This window comes from Castor canadensis, chromosome 4, assembly GCF_047511655.1.
Source record: "Castor canadensis chromosome 4, mCasCan1.hap1v2, whole genome shotgun sequence".
In the NCBI taxonomy this organism is placed as follows: domain Eukaryota; kingdom Metazoa; phylum Chordata; class Mammalia; order Rodentia; family Castoridae; genus Castor; species Castor canadensis.
Genome location: NC_133389.1, coordinates 175844160 through 175858566, shown reverse-complemented (window position 1 = coordinate 175858566; position 14407 = coordinate 175844160).

The window sequence follows — 14407 nt, the reverse complement described above, 5'->3', positions numbered from 1 at the left end:
CTGGCTTCCTTCTCTCTCTGGCTTTCTTTTTGGCACTGTGATCTCTACCTTCCCCATTCACTTCCACTAGTGTGATGCCATCCACTATTATGTCCTCAGCAGAGATCAGATCATCTTGGACTTTGAATCTCCAGAACAGAGAGCAAAATAAGCCTCTTTTCTTTCTAAAGCTACCCTCCATCAGGTATTTTGTGACAGTAAGGCACAGCATCTGTGACTGCCAGAGCCATTCCCTGTACCAGTGGGGGCCTTCTTTATCTCCTGATGGTGAGTGCTGCTTGTTGACAGAAAGGATGGGAAAAGAATAACAAGAGTTGTGATCTAAATAGTGCATCTGAACTTTCCAGTGAAAGTAGAACCTGCCAACATTGAGATATGTGAGAAACAGAGATGCATCCGTGCATGGTTAGCAGGTACCTGTGGCCTCAGGAAATCTCTTCCCTGCTGCTTTCGTTTGGAGGTCAAATGAAATTGCCTTGGCAAACATTTCCTTGGTTAGAAACCTGAAGGCAGTCTAACACCACCCTGCTTCCAGTTTTGCTTTGTCTCCAAATTCATTTTGAAAAATGCATTTTTAACTTCATAGGGAACCATTTGTTAACACCAAAAGACATTCTGAAATCAGGTGCGAGGGAGTTGTTTTAAGCAAAAAGGATAATTTAAGATGCCTTCCCTTTCCTCTCTACCCTCAGAACATCTGTCCCTAATCTTACAAAATGACATAGCAGCATGCCCACACTCTAATTATTGACTGATACAGTGAAATATGCTAGTATTTTTCATATGTTTAAGTCTTTGGAAGTAAAGTAAGACCTAAGTATTAATAACACTTGTCAGTTAAGCAACCACAAAAATACACAGAGAGAGCATCACACCTCTCCTGTCTACTCCCATCTTCCCCTAAAAGACTCTGTTGGTTATGTGGCACTCAGGCACCTTGGTGAACTATTGCGGAGGGCCTGGCAGTGCTGGTTTGAGTAGCACCCCGTTTCCCATCAGCCCCTCTGTACTCCCCAGGGCAACATCGACTACCCGATGTGCCTCCTTTGCTTGTTTTTCATTAGAAGCTGCATTGATCACACCTTCTCAAATCACTTTCAGTCTCCCAAACTCTTAAATTCATTTGTGTGCTTCTCCTAGCAGACTTGTTTAAAAAGCTAAATGTCTTTTATCAATCATACTTTGTCTTTTTAAAGCAAATTAGGGAGCCATCTAATTCAGATTTGGGGTGGAGTCTTCTGACGCTGAACACAGAAAAACATTTGCTCACTCATTTGGATATTCAGGGATAACTCATCTCACCAAGCACTTGTTCTCTGCCGGGCAGATAGTGAACAGCATGACACACAAAAGGATCCTGGCTCCCAAATTTGTAGCTCATTTTGAACCAGACCTTCATCTAAGAAGCAAATAAATATGGAATTATACTTCCAAGAGCACAGTGAAGGGAAGGTGGACTGGGCTTGGTGGCAGCTTATTTGTAGCAGAGTGGATCAGAAGCTTGCTTTCATCATTTACTTCATAATGACTGAGCAAGTAGCTGTCGGGAAAATTGGGATAAAGATAGGACTTGCTCAGAAGGTTATTGTGAGAATTAAGCAGCAGACAAGTAAACCATGGAGACCACCTCCAGTACACATTAAGCATTCAGCACATGCTCGATGTTACATTGTTCCTGTGGTTCTTATTTTAAATGCAGATGATATTTCAAAGTAGGTTAATATGCCCGCTTTAAGAGTGAGTGTCTGTGGTCCGTGGTTAGTGCTTGGTGGATGTGTTAATAACGCTCCTACGGCATGGAGCAGCTTCTCAGTGTGGCAAACCCTCTGCCATCTTGCTGAAGTTGTCACTTTGCACCATCTGTGAAGTCAAGTTCTAATAAGCAAGAGTAAAGTATTGCTCAGGACTGCCTGAGCTGGCGATGGACGCATGATTCAGTGGAGATGAATTAACTCTGCTCTAATACATGGCAGCTGCACACACACTCACACACACACACACACACACACACACACACACACACACACACACACACACACACACTCTCGGCATCCATGTTACCACAAGCAGCCAACAGCCAAAGTGGAAATGAACATTTCCTGTTGTTTCACTGCCGCTGAGAATGAATGTTAGTTCCCACTCAGAACTGTGTTTGCGAGCTACTTTTGTTCAGTTTTGCTCTGTTCTCTTTTTTGTAAATAAACATTTCTCTGTAGCCACACCATCAAGTCAGGTAAATGAACACGGTGTGTTTCAAGGAAAATGAGCAAGACTATCATGTATTGTTTTTCTGCATGTGTTTAATACACTAAAAACCTGATGACTTGAGAGACTTATGTTGGTTCCCTGGTCCCTGAAGATTCTGAGCTTGAGAGCTTAGAACTGGGTCAGTGTTTTTCAGAGTTATTTTTAATAAAATAGCCTGTCTTTTCATGAAGTATTACATGGAAGTGTGGTATATAAAAGAGATTAAAATAAACAAGATTCTTGCTTGAACTTGGTTAAGGGACTTTGGTACTCAGTCACTTTGACCCCTCCTGCCTATCCCCTTGAACCCCAGGGGTCTCTGAAGGGATGTGGTGACCCATAGAGTCCAGAGAGAACAGGTGCAAACCACTGGATTAGGTAATCCACCCGAGGCTGTCATCGCCCCATCCTTAGGCTGTCCACCTGTCAAGCAGATGCTAGTGGAATACGTTGATGTATGAGGCCAGGGCTAGCAGCTATCCAAATCAGCTATGATCACTGTCAAGGACCATGACAGCACTGTGCTGTTAGAGACAGGTACGAGAAACATACCATTCATCAGGTAACAATACCAGGGTACAACAGAAGCTCCAAGCAGGGAGGACCAAGAAGGTTTTGAAGAAGTCAGAGAAGGTTCCTTGTCATATGACATCTAAGGATGGGTAAGAATTCCCTGGGTGGAGGGATAGGAAGACCTTTGCAGTCTCAGACTGAGGCACAGCTCTGTGATCCAGAAATTTTGCTCCCAAGTATCTGCCCAAGAACAAAGAAAGCCTATGTTTGAAAAAGTCTCCACAAGATTATTTATAGTAATTTTATTTATAATGGCCCCTGATTCCCTAGAGCACCACCAAAATTAAAAAGACTTCTGAAATGCCTTCAGTCTTACTGGCACGTTGTTGAGCCAGAAAGCTGGACGCAGCAGGCAACAAAGGCATGATTCCATTTATGTGACAGTTCAGGTTGGGCAAAATCAAATTATGGTGATTAAAAATCCAAACAGCAATTGCCTTTGGACACAGGGTGGGTTATGAATATGGAAAGGGACCTGAAGGAAAGCCATGGGAGATGGAAGTAGTCGGTATTGGGGTTTGAGTGACAGTAGCAAGAGAAAATACACTTGTCAAGCACCGCCTAACTACAGTCTTAAGATTTGTGCATTTTACTATACATAAATTTGAAAACAAGACTTAAAAAGATAAGTCTGACAAAAAACCCAACAAATTGCAAGAGAGATGGTGAATGGATTGAAGTTGGAGAGGTGGGCTAGAGCCAGAAGACTTCAGGTGGAGGTCAGATTAGCAGGTCTGGAAACGTTGAATGTTTGTGGGGAAGGAGGACCATGCTGTAGGGCTTTGGGCAGAAATGAAATCCACTTAGTGCCTTGTAAACAGCAGTTTCTGGATTGAATCAGCAACTCCTTGATTTTGTAATGTAGGTTTTGCTCAAATGAATTTCCATGCTAATCATTTAAAATCTTCTAATCTGCCGATTAAGATTTCACCCACAAACACGTTTCCTGGCTGCTGTGTGGCAGGAGAGGCCAACAGATGATCAACCACTCTCATTTTTCTGCCGGCTTCTTTGACAACTCCAAAATGCTAAAGAGAATGTTCACAAAATTGAAATCCTTTCATTATTAAATGAGGCTATGTGGAAAATACTCTGTGGGCAAATTACCTTTTAATAAGGCGATTTCCTGCTTTCTTAACCCAACAGCTTCCTTAAAAATTTGAAATTCAAATATTGTGGCTCCCCCCCTATATGAAGCCAAGCAACTCCTGCAGGTTTTCCCAAATGTGCCTACCATGAGGAATTTTGGTTTAACTCATGATAGCATGAGCTTTCTACATGAGATGTCTGCAGATCCCACAACATAAAGAATATAACAAGCATACAACATGGTCCTTAGATGGAGCTGAATTTTAGGAAGACTTATCCCCCAAAACACACATATTTGTGGGCATTAGTGTGCGCGCGCGCGCACGCACACACACACACACACACACACACACACACACACACACAGAGTGTTATAGAGAAAGACAGGTGGTCAAAGAAATAGTTGTTATACAGAGGAGCAAAGTTTTAAAACCAATGATCTAGGCTCAGATTTCTCAAGTGCTGTACTGTTGATATTTTGGACTGGAAAACTCTTTGTCACGGGGGATGTCTTGTGCATTATAAGACGTTTTCACCGCATCTCTGGTCTCTACCCACTAAACACCAATCGGACAAATGAAAACGTCTCCATATATTATCAACATTTCCTGAGAGACAGAATCACTTGTGGATAAGAATCACTGACCTGGACAAGCTGTCCTTCTCTCTGAACCTTTTTTGTGCTTTCCATCTGTCCATCCAGTCCTCCACTTGCTCACTCATTCAATTCATTCCACCCATTCGTATGACAGAGCTTCCTGGAGAACCCAGGTGTGCAGCACAGGTAGTACCCTCAACACCTTAGGACTGCTCTGGGGCGGGCACTAGCAGTGTGCCACTGGTTCTGAGGTTCTCACGACACACAGTGGTTCAAGGCTTTCTTCGTAGTAAGATGACTTGCACTCACTCTTGCAATAAAGGTTCTTAGCATTCATTAGTGCTGGGGAATTTGTGTAAATTCCTTTTATCCTCAGAACTACCCTTGAGATAGAAATTTGTGTTACTGCCTTTCTTAAAGCAGAGAAAGTCCTAGAGAGTTTAGTTTTCCAAAGCCCCACAGTTTTAAAGACATGGAACCAGTTTTAAGACGTAGACTTGGAGTTCTGTTCATAATCACCAAATACCCATCCACCCACACATCCCTTTAGACCTTCCTTAATGGATCCATTCAGAAAATATTTTTTAAATGCCCACTAAGTGCCAGTAATGGTCCTTCATGAGGGATCTGTGTTTGTATCTCTGAACTACAGTGGTACAGAGAGGTCCTGTGGGGTCTTAGCTCAGATGATAAGGCATAAGAATTGACTCTGAGCTCTGTGGACTGGGTGTGTATGAAGAAAGTACTTTCAGAGAGAAAGCCCAACTTTTCATACCGATGCAGACTTCCTGTTGTGGAGAGGCAAGGGGTGTTTAGAAATTACTCTGTTCAACCTTGACTTTACAGATGAGCCAGTTGAGGCACAGGAAAAGGGGAAGCTGACTTTCCCAAGGTGAATGGGACAATAGTGTTATTAAAAAGTGAAATGGTGCTGGGTGTGGTGGTTCACACCTGTAATCCCAGAACTTGGAAGGCTGAGGCAGGAACATCACACATGAGTTTGATGCCAACCTGAGCTTTACATAGTGAGGCTCTTATTTCAGAAAACAAACAAACAAAAAACCAAATCAAAAGTGCTAGATGGGCTCATGAACTAGAGGGACCAATATCACACTTCCTGGCATGTCATCCACACCCCATATGCTCTCACTCACTCTCCTAAATAGCCTGAATCTCCACTAGCCACGCATAGGTGAGCTGTGGGCACAGAAGACAGAAGTGGTTCTCAGGGAGGTCAAGAATGGGCCTCAGGAGAGACTGAATTCTCTTTATTGGCCACACAAACATGTTCATACAACTTAACTCTGCCTCACGGTGCTTCAGTTCTGATCTCAGAGGATCAAATACAGGAAGCTTCCAGCCTAGGACAATATTCATGCACAAAGGCATCCCATAGGCTCCTCACACACCTGCCAAACAAAGGCTACTTTTCAGGGACCTTTCTTCTTATTAGCCAGCAGCTCTAATGTGTGTGAACCATCACTTTCTTCAGGGAATTGGCCATGTGTTTTCAGATTTATATTTTTAATCATGCTAGTATTTTTTATAACAAACATTCCTCTCTGTGAATCAAGATGTACTCATTAGCACCATCCACAGAGCTTGAAAGTTGTTTGGAAACCTTATCCAGGACTTTGACACTATACTTACCCTGTGTGCCCCCCAACAGCCTTCTGGTCAATTGTCCGTCTGTTTCCAGTAGGGTCTTCAAGACCCTATTGATCAATAAAATCCACCCTGATTAGCTTATCTAAAGCTGCAAGGTACACATAGGTATTTCACTGAAGTATACCCTCTTTTTGCTCCACTTGTGACCCAGTGCCTAGACTTTGAACAAACACAGAACAGGTGCTCGATGAATATTTGTTGAATGAAGAAATGAGTGAACAAACCAATGCCGCATCATAGACTGTCAAATGAATACGGTCTAAACTTTTACTTCAAAGGATTTCCAACTTCTTACTTTTATTAGTAAACTCTAATGATGGCCTCTGGACAGAACCCTTGCCAGGTTGACTGAGCATTTCTTTGGCCAGATGAATAGATGTGGCTTTGCTAGGAGGGTGCACGAGGTTCTCGGGATGGAGTTATCTTTTATACTGCTGACCTGCAGTCCTTGCACCGTTCCCATCTCTCACCAGATGTGACAAGCATCCTTATATCTCAGTACAAGTATTAACCTTGCAAGAGGTCTTCCTTTCTCTCCTCACATCTTCCTTTAGGTTTGCATTCTGAGATTTTAGAAGGCAGAGACTCTGGCTTTCTCATCTAGTGTTCACCTTGTCTTGTGTAGGGCTCAAACTGCCTCAGAATGCTCCAGAAGCTCAAGGAGAACTTGGTAAATAACCCAGCTGCATTGCAAGAGGAGTGGGAGGAGAATGTGTATGTCTGGGAGCTCAGCCCTTGTCTCATTGACCCTCTGGGTGGCCTGGCACCATGACACTGCTCCTGGTGACCAGATGGTGTCCTCACCCCTGGGGCCTTGTGGGTGGATGACTACCATATGAGTCACATGTGGCCACTGATAGTGGCCAGCCAGCTCAGGCAACCTGATGAACTGGGCTCTTTGCTCTGGGAAGGATTTTGTGGCCTCCAAAGTTCAGAGGGGAGCCTCAGTGAAGAAATAAGATTTCATAGTCTTAACCTCAAAGATGACACATGGCTTCAAGAGTTTTCTGGGCTGTAAGTGATCATGAGGCCATCTGGAGCACCAGGAAGGGGGTTGAGCCAGGGCTAATTGGTTGCGTGTGTGTCTGGTAGGAGGATGAAATCTCCAACACTGATGAACAACAAAAGTGATGCAGCAGGCAGCTTTCTGGGCTGGGAGCCTGGGACACTCGGCCTTGCTCTTCGCTTCCTTCACTCTTGCGAAAATCCTAGTCATTACTTCTCCCTCCTCTTGCCCACGCGTTGCTTGTCTTGGATTTGGTGTCTGTTTGAATGGGAGCTAGTCTAGGTTGAATTGTGCAGAGTGAAGCCTACCTTGGTTTTCTATGGGTACCATTTATGTAAAGTTTTGAAACCAGAAGGAAAAAGTAACCAGTTAGGAAAGTGTGTGGTGGGAAGGACCCTCTATTTATGGAACTATGGCTTGGGTTACACGTACATTAGCACTTACACAAACAGGATGGCACCCAGAGATTCTTCCTGGTTAGAAGTTAATCGTTTGCAAATCACAGTTGAGCCGAGAAATGGTTCAGCTCTGAGGTCAGGCTTGCATGATCCCCTTCAAATGGCCATAGTTGAAATCAAACAGGGAGTTTCCAGCAGTGCCCACTGGTTGGCATTTCACCTGGCACCCATGGTTTCCTATACCAGGAAGAAAACTGGGCTCCAGGTCTGGCTTTATTTCCTCCATTATTTCAGTGTTTTCCTCTTCAGCTGGAATAGTTGGGTATTTAGTTTTCTCTCAGTTTGATTGCATTTGAATTCTGAGAAACTTTAGCACAAATATACAGAGCCTTTTAAGTAGCCAGATCCGGGAGATAAGAAATTGAAGTCCTCCTATCCATGCTTCCTGCAGAGCCAGGTGATAGGCACATACCACTGCACTCAGCTTTTATTGGTAGATATGGAGTCTTGAAAACTTTTTGCCCAGGTTGGCCTGGAACTGTGATCTTTCCCATCTCTGCCTACTGAGTAGCTAGGGTTACAGGCTTGAGCCACCATGCCTGACCAGTGTAAGTATGTCTGGTGCAATATTTGGGATATATTTATACTAAAAGAAAGTTCATGTGGTTTCAGGGTAAATGGAGACAATTGGAGGACATCATATTAAGTGAAGTAAGCCAGGATCAGAAACACAAAGCCCACATGTTTTCTCTCATGCATGGAAGACAGATCCAAAGATAGACATATACACAAAACCAAGCATGGTCATATACGAGCTCAGATGTAGAACGTGTTTGTAATAATGGAACTACTCTATAGAATTTGGGGAAAGAGGGAAAGGAAAAGGGAATGATAGAGCATCAGTAATATCACATATATATTGACAGCTGTTGAATAAGGCGGGGATGGGAGGTAAAGGGGTAAGGGAGAGTAATGGAAGGGATTGAACAGACCAAAGTAAAGCACATCCACCGTGGGCATACATTGAGACACCCCTTTGAACATCAAGTAAAATATTAATAATGAAAACCAGGACTGTAAAATAGGTACAGTGTATGTAGGAGGGGTAGTACTGGACGGGGGAGGGTGAAGGAAGGAGATTACGGTGATAGTATATGGTAGATGAATTTCATATCCCTATATGAAACAGAACTAAAGAACCTCTTGCGATTGCTTTAAGTGGGATGGGGAAGGGGTTGGGGGGAGAGACAATGGGGGCAACTTAAATAATGTACAGTGTAAGTCTTATTGGAATTGTCACTATGAATTCCCTCTGTATAATGAATATATCCTAATTTATTTTAAAAAAGTTCATTGGTTATTATCTGAGATCCCAATTTAACTGGGCTTCCTGTACTTTTACTTCATACATCTGAAAGCCCTAGGTTAAACACTGGGATTACTGGGAAGTTAAAAAACAAACCAACAAACTAATATCTCGTTCTACCCCAAAAACATCTAATTTAGTTGGCTATGATTGGTACTCTACTAATTTTTATATACAGAAAAACTTGACAGCACTGGGATAAAGCAGTCACTGTAAACCTTTCGCAAATCTGCAAAGCTTTTAACTTTTTAACCTTAATGATCTAGAGGACATTATAAACCTGCTTTAATTAATCAGCTATGTTGGGCTGGTAAATTAACCTAAACTTCAGTTTCCTCACCTATAGATAAGGGTGAAGAGCAGGTCAATGTTATTATTAACCTGGCTAATCAACAGTATCTGGGAAATTGCTCCTAAGTGCAAGGAGGTTTGAGCTGTATCCCAGACAGACTAAAACAACTGGCCACAGGCAAGAAAATCTCAAGAGTTACTCTGAAAAATTCCTGTGATTTTTGTGTTGTCTTCTTTGTTATGTATGTGTTTTAATTTAAAAACAACAAATAGGTTTTCCTCTATAATAATCTGGTAAAACTGACAACAAAGAAAGATGAGCTCTGCTTATCCTATGATGTCATAGGCTTCCTGATAAACCAGCAAAATTTCCCACAGGACGCATACCCTGCTGGAGAACCATAGAAGTCATGGCTCTGCCTGCTGTGGAGTGAGGAACGATGAGCTTATCGTGAGACGCAGTGCAGTGCTGTCTTGGAGAAGGACAGACCTTGGTATGAGGCTCAGGTGGACTTGCTTCTGACTCGGGTATCCTCCTGGGTCTACAACAGAGGGAGGGATGAATAGAGGTGGGTTTAAAAATAGCCCCATGCTTAGAATCACCCAGACTCTGGTATCGTCTGTTATTTTGCCATTGGAATTCTGGGCATATAGTAAAAATAATATTATGTTTTGGGTGTTGATCTGGAAGGAGGCTCATTCTCTATAAGATTATAGGATAGCACAATCCTAAAGGTAGGTGTTTATAAATAGCAAGTAGCTTTATAAGTTTTGCTGTAACTATTTATTTTAATCCAGGTGTGGATTTTAATCTATGGCCTGTGATGTTTGTCTATGGAGGACTGGAAAGCAGATTGGGTCCTCAATGAGTCTGCTGGCCACCTTCTAGCTCTAGAAGTTTCTCTGACTCATGTCAGTCCCAGCTCTTACGCCATCTAATGCCTGCACGCTTCTCCCAGTCTGTCCCCACAGAATCAGGACTGAATGTGACTGCCAGATGTGTGCATGTCTCTTGGGCCGTGATGGCTGTGTGCTCAGGCTCAGATACTGGCTGGGGGAGAGTCAGCTCTTGTGTGAGCTGACCATATTTGCTGAACCATAGAAAAGTTATGCAGAGTTTGGTCTGGTCAGTTAGGAAACTGACTAGACCATGGAAATGCTATGGTTTACTGAGTTGTAAATAATGTTGAACAGATCCTTTCTTGTAGCTGTTTCCAAAACAGTCTGACATAGCCTGCTTAGTGTCTGGGGAATTCTCAGAGGAGGGTGAAGCAAGGCTCTGTTGGTTTTGCTAATTAGATAAACAGTTCTCCTCTGACTTGGAGACTGGCACCAGTCCCTCCGGACTCTCTCCCAGGACTTTCCAACATCCAGAAATAGTCCTATAGGAGAGGATGAGGATGCTGGAGACAGGGCCACAGAGAGGGATCAGAGAGTCTAGAAGCTGAACCCCCAAGTGGAATTTCATCATTGAAGAGAGAAGAAGGTCCCTAAACTGAAATTAGAATTTTACAAATGGAACCTGGGGCCCCACCCTTTGAGCATCCCTGAAAGCCAACTCCAGACTTACCCCGATGCCTGTACCATTCTCTAATCCCAGAGAGAAGCAATGTAAAGGGAGATGCTGGAACTTAAAGGAGTGTCACCAGCTCATGGGGTAAAGCATGCTCAAGTCTCATTTCCAAAATGAAGGATGAAATGTTCACATCCATTAGGAAGGAAACCATGACCCTGGATGACCAAGCCGGGCTGCTGCTGCTGGGCTGACAAAGATGAATGGGAGGACAAGTCCTGCTTTTGATGAGACCCAATGAGGTGATGTCTGCATTTTATTCAAGGTCATAAGCAAACATGTTGCCCTTGCCAGAAACCAACATGTAAACACAACCACAGAAGAAACATATTCTAGGAGTGACCAGTCTGTTGACACTTGCATAACTTAATAGACCCTATGTGGACAGCCACTGCTCTCTCTGATTCTGTAGTGTTATTTCTAACCCATGTTTTCTGATCTGAATGTTGTTCAATTAAAATCAAAATGCTCTTTTAATTTCAAAAGGCTGTGGTCCCTTCCCACCTAGGTAAATGTTGTGCTCTAGTTTATTGCCTGGGAATGGGCCACACTTAGTACAGCATAAGTGAAAAAGTAGAGGTGATCTCACTGTTGAGTAAATCAGGGAATCAAGAGGAAAGGAGCACTAAGATGCTGGAGGGTCATTGGTGACATCTTCACCTCTTGGCTCCTGTGAGCAATTGATGGGGTTTTGTTAGGACATTAAAATTCTGGGCTAAATATAGAAGAGATGGAAATATGAAATCAATTCGGTCTTCACTTGTTGTTGATGAATTCTCCAAATACTGGGCTCTCTTCTTATCCACAAACAAGGTGTTCCCATCCTTGGACCATATGTCTTCTTGCTCCTTGTCACTTTTTCCCTAATCTGGCCACCCTTGTCTGAAGGGTCCGTTCTGTTCTTGTAATGTAATACTTGATCCCCAACAAGCATTTGTCTCAACAGAGTGTCACATTTAAAGGAGAAGTAACCCAGAGTAACACAAAGCCCTAAAAATCAATTTAAATTTTACTGAAGCCCATTGGGCAAATGTCTAAAGCTGGCGTATGTCAGAAGTGGAGGCAAAGAAATAGCAATGCTTCTTTAAAATCCTACATTGCTTTCAGTATCTTTCACTTGGCTTGGATTTCATCTTTTCTCTCTCAAAGTCAGCTCCCAATGAAAACATTCCCCAAAAGTGGCCTGTTAATTCCTTGACTTTATATCAGACTGATAAGTAGCTTGCCTGGGTTTCAATGTCTGCTCTCCCATTCCTAGCTATGGTGTTCCTGGGTATATACTTAATCTTTTTTCCACATCTATAAAGTGGGTTTAGAGATTAGATGAGTGAATACGAGTAAAGAACTCAGACCCATGCGTGGCAAGAGGGAAGTGTTAGATGTGTGTTTAGTGAGGTTATTCCTTTGACCTCTATTCAATCTGTTCTTTTCAACAGCTAGTAGTGGCTACCCTTTCCAAAGCAAAGTCTCTCAGTCATTCTGTCTTCCTAGATCCCACCTTCCCAATAAACTATAGCTTCCTGCTAAAGTAGAGCAGGGGATAAGGGAGGGAGGAAGTCATGTGTCCTCACTAGCAATATTTTTTTTTTCAAGTCATCTGCAGGCTAAACTCATATTCGTCCTTTAAAACACAGACACTATGTTCTCTAGGTGACCTCTTTGGATCCTCCAGAGAGAGCTCCTCTTTCCATTTTCTGAATTATATCTGTCCATCTGTCACCCAGAGTCAGTGTTATCTTCCTTCTCTACTTGCCTTCCTACATCCACTACCTCACTGTGAAGAAGGGGACATCTGTTTTTCTAGTATAAGCATAGGGCGTGGTACAAAGATAAAACTCCATGAAGTTAGTACAGTGGAAGTGACTGGGACCCTGGTTGCTTTGGGGAAGGCAGAGGTGTTTGTGGAGGCTACAGAAGATGGTGTCCAAGAAGGATATGAGTTGTTTTGTCACTCCATGGGGCAGATTGGATGGAATTGCTTCACGCTTGAGGTGGAGATGCTTCAAACAGCAGCAATTTGCTCCGGCAGGCTCCTCTCCCTGCAGATTAATGAGTGCTATTGACAGTAAATATGATAATTATCTAATGAGATTCATAAGTGCCACTTGGCATAGTGCCTGGGACAACTTGGGAGCCATTTCCCATTTATATCTTGAAATGCATCTGTCTCATTTTAAAATGACAAACCAACCCATCAGCGATGAAAGCCATGAATTGGATAAGCCTTTAGTCTTCTCTATTGTCCCTCTGAGGTGATACGTAAGGAAGTTTCCAATCCTGTATAGACAGAGAAAAAAGCTTCCCTTTCTGAGCAAATTTTCCTTTCAAGGAGACTGGAGCTAGAGAGAAAGTAAAGTCTTTTTGGAACTTCAGTTGTCAGCGAGCCAAACTTTTAATTAAAATGCAACTGGATACAAACCTGCCTAGAAGCTATCCATACTTGTAGGAGACCCTGACTTCTGTGACCTCAACCCACCAGCCTCCTGTTGGGAGAAGGCAGCTGTGGGGCAGATACACTGTAAAGAACGTGGCAATGCTGAATGGGACAGGTAGGGGACTCTTAGTCTTCCCATGTCATCATCCAGAATGATAGAATGCTTCAGGTGATGAAAGAGGTCCTAGAAAGGTAGATTATGGATCCAGACCAGGCCTACTGAGGGCACAAAGGGTGTATCACCTGCAGAAGGACTGTCTGAGCTGAAGAGTCTTGTGGAGAGACAGGAAGGTAAGCTCTCTAGAAAACAGCAAGGCCTCCATTCTCAGGGATTCTCATGTGGAAGATATGTGATTGACTTCTCAATATGCGGGTATAAAAATGGAATACATGTTTTTCTGTACCACATTTAGTCTGACTTAGGACTCAAACTTCTCCATCAATGATGTGCAAAAAAAGTCAAGATTTGAGGCACCGAGACATGAGGGAGAGCCTGGGGTCTCCAGTGGCCACTGAGCTACTCAGGAGACAAGGCAGAAAAGTATCTGACCAGATGATGGGGAAGAGGGTGACCAGCTGATAAGCCCAAAGTCTAACAGCAGATAAGACACATGGCCAATGCTGTCAAGGCACTTCCAACCCAGACCTTCCACCTACTGTTATTCCTCATGTGCCAGATCCATCTAACCGAGCAACAGCACTCAGCCAGGCGCCAGTGGAGAAGTTGCCAATGCCTGCCCAGCGATGGGCAGCACCAGCATTTGTCACAGCTGCCCCAGTAAAATTATGAAAGCTGAAGTGAAAGGGCTCCGTGTCTCCACGTCTTGGGCTCAGAGTGTTCGGAAATCAAGCAGGAAGTGAAACAAGACCATCTGTAAGTGAACAAATAAAGAAATGAGGAAGCCAGAAGGAGGAAGCATAAAAATGACCCCAACCTGGGTACTGATGAGGGCTATATGGGCCCAACACTTGATGAACGATGGGAAGGCTTAGCCTTTTGAAGAATCAAAAGATTCTATCAACAAGCATTTAAAGATCTATGGTAGATGCTGGGGGTGCAAAAATTCATTAGCTCTCCAGTTCACTTCTCAGTCTGGTGACTGTCATTGAGAAGCTATGTCTTCAACCACAAGCTCTACCAGATTCCAAAAGGAAAGAAACGAC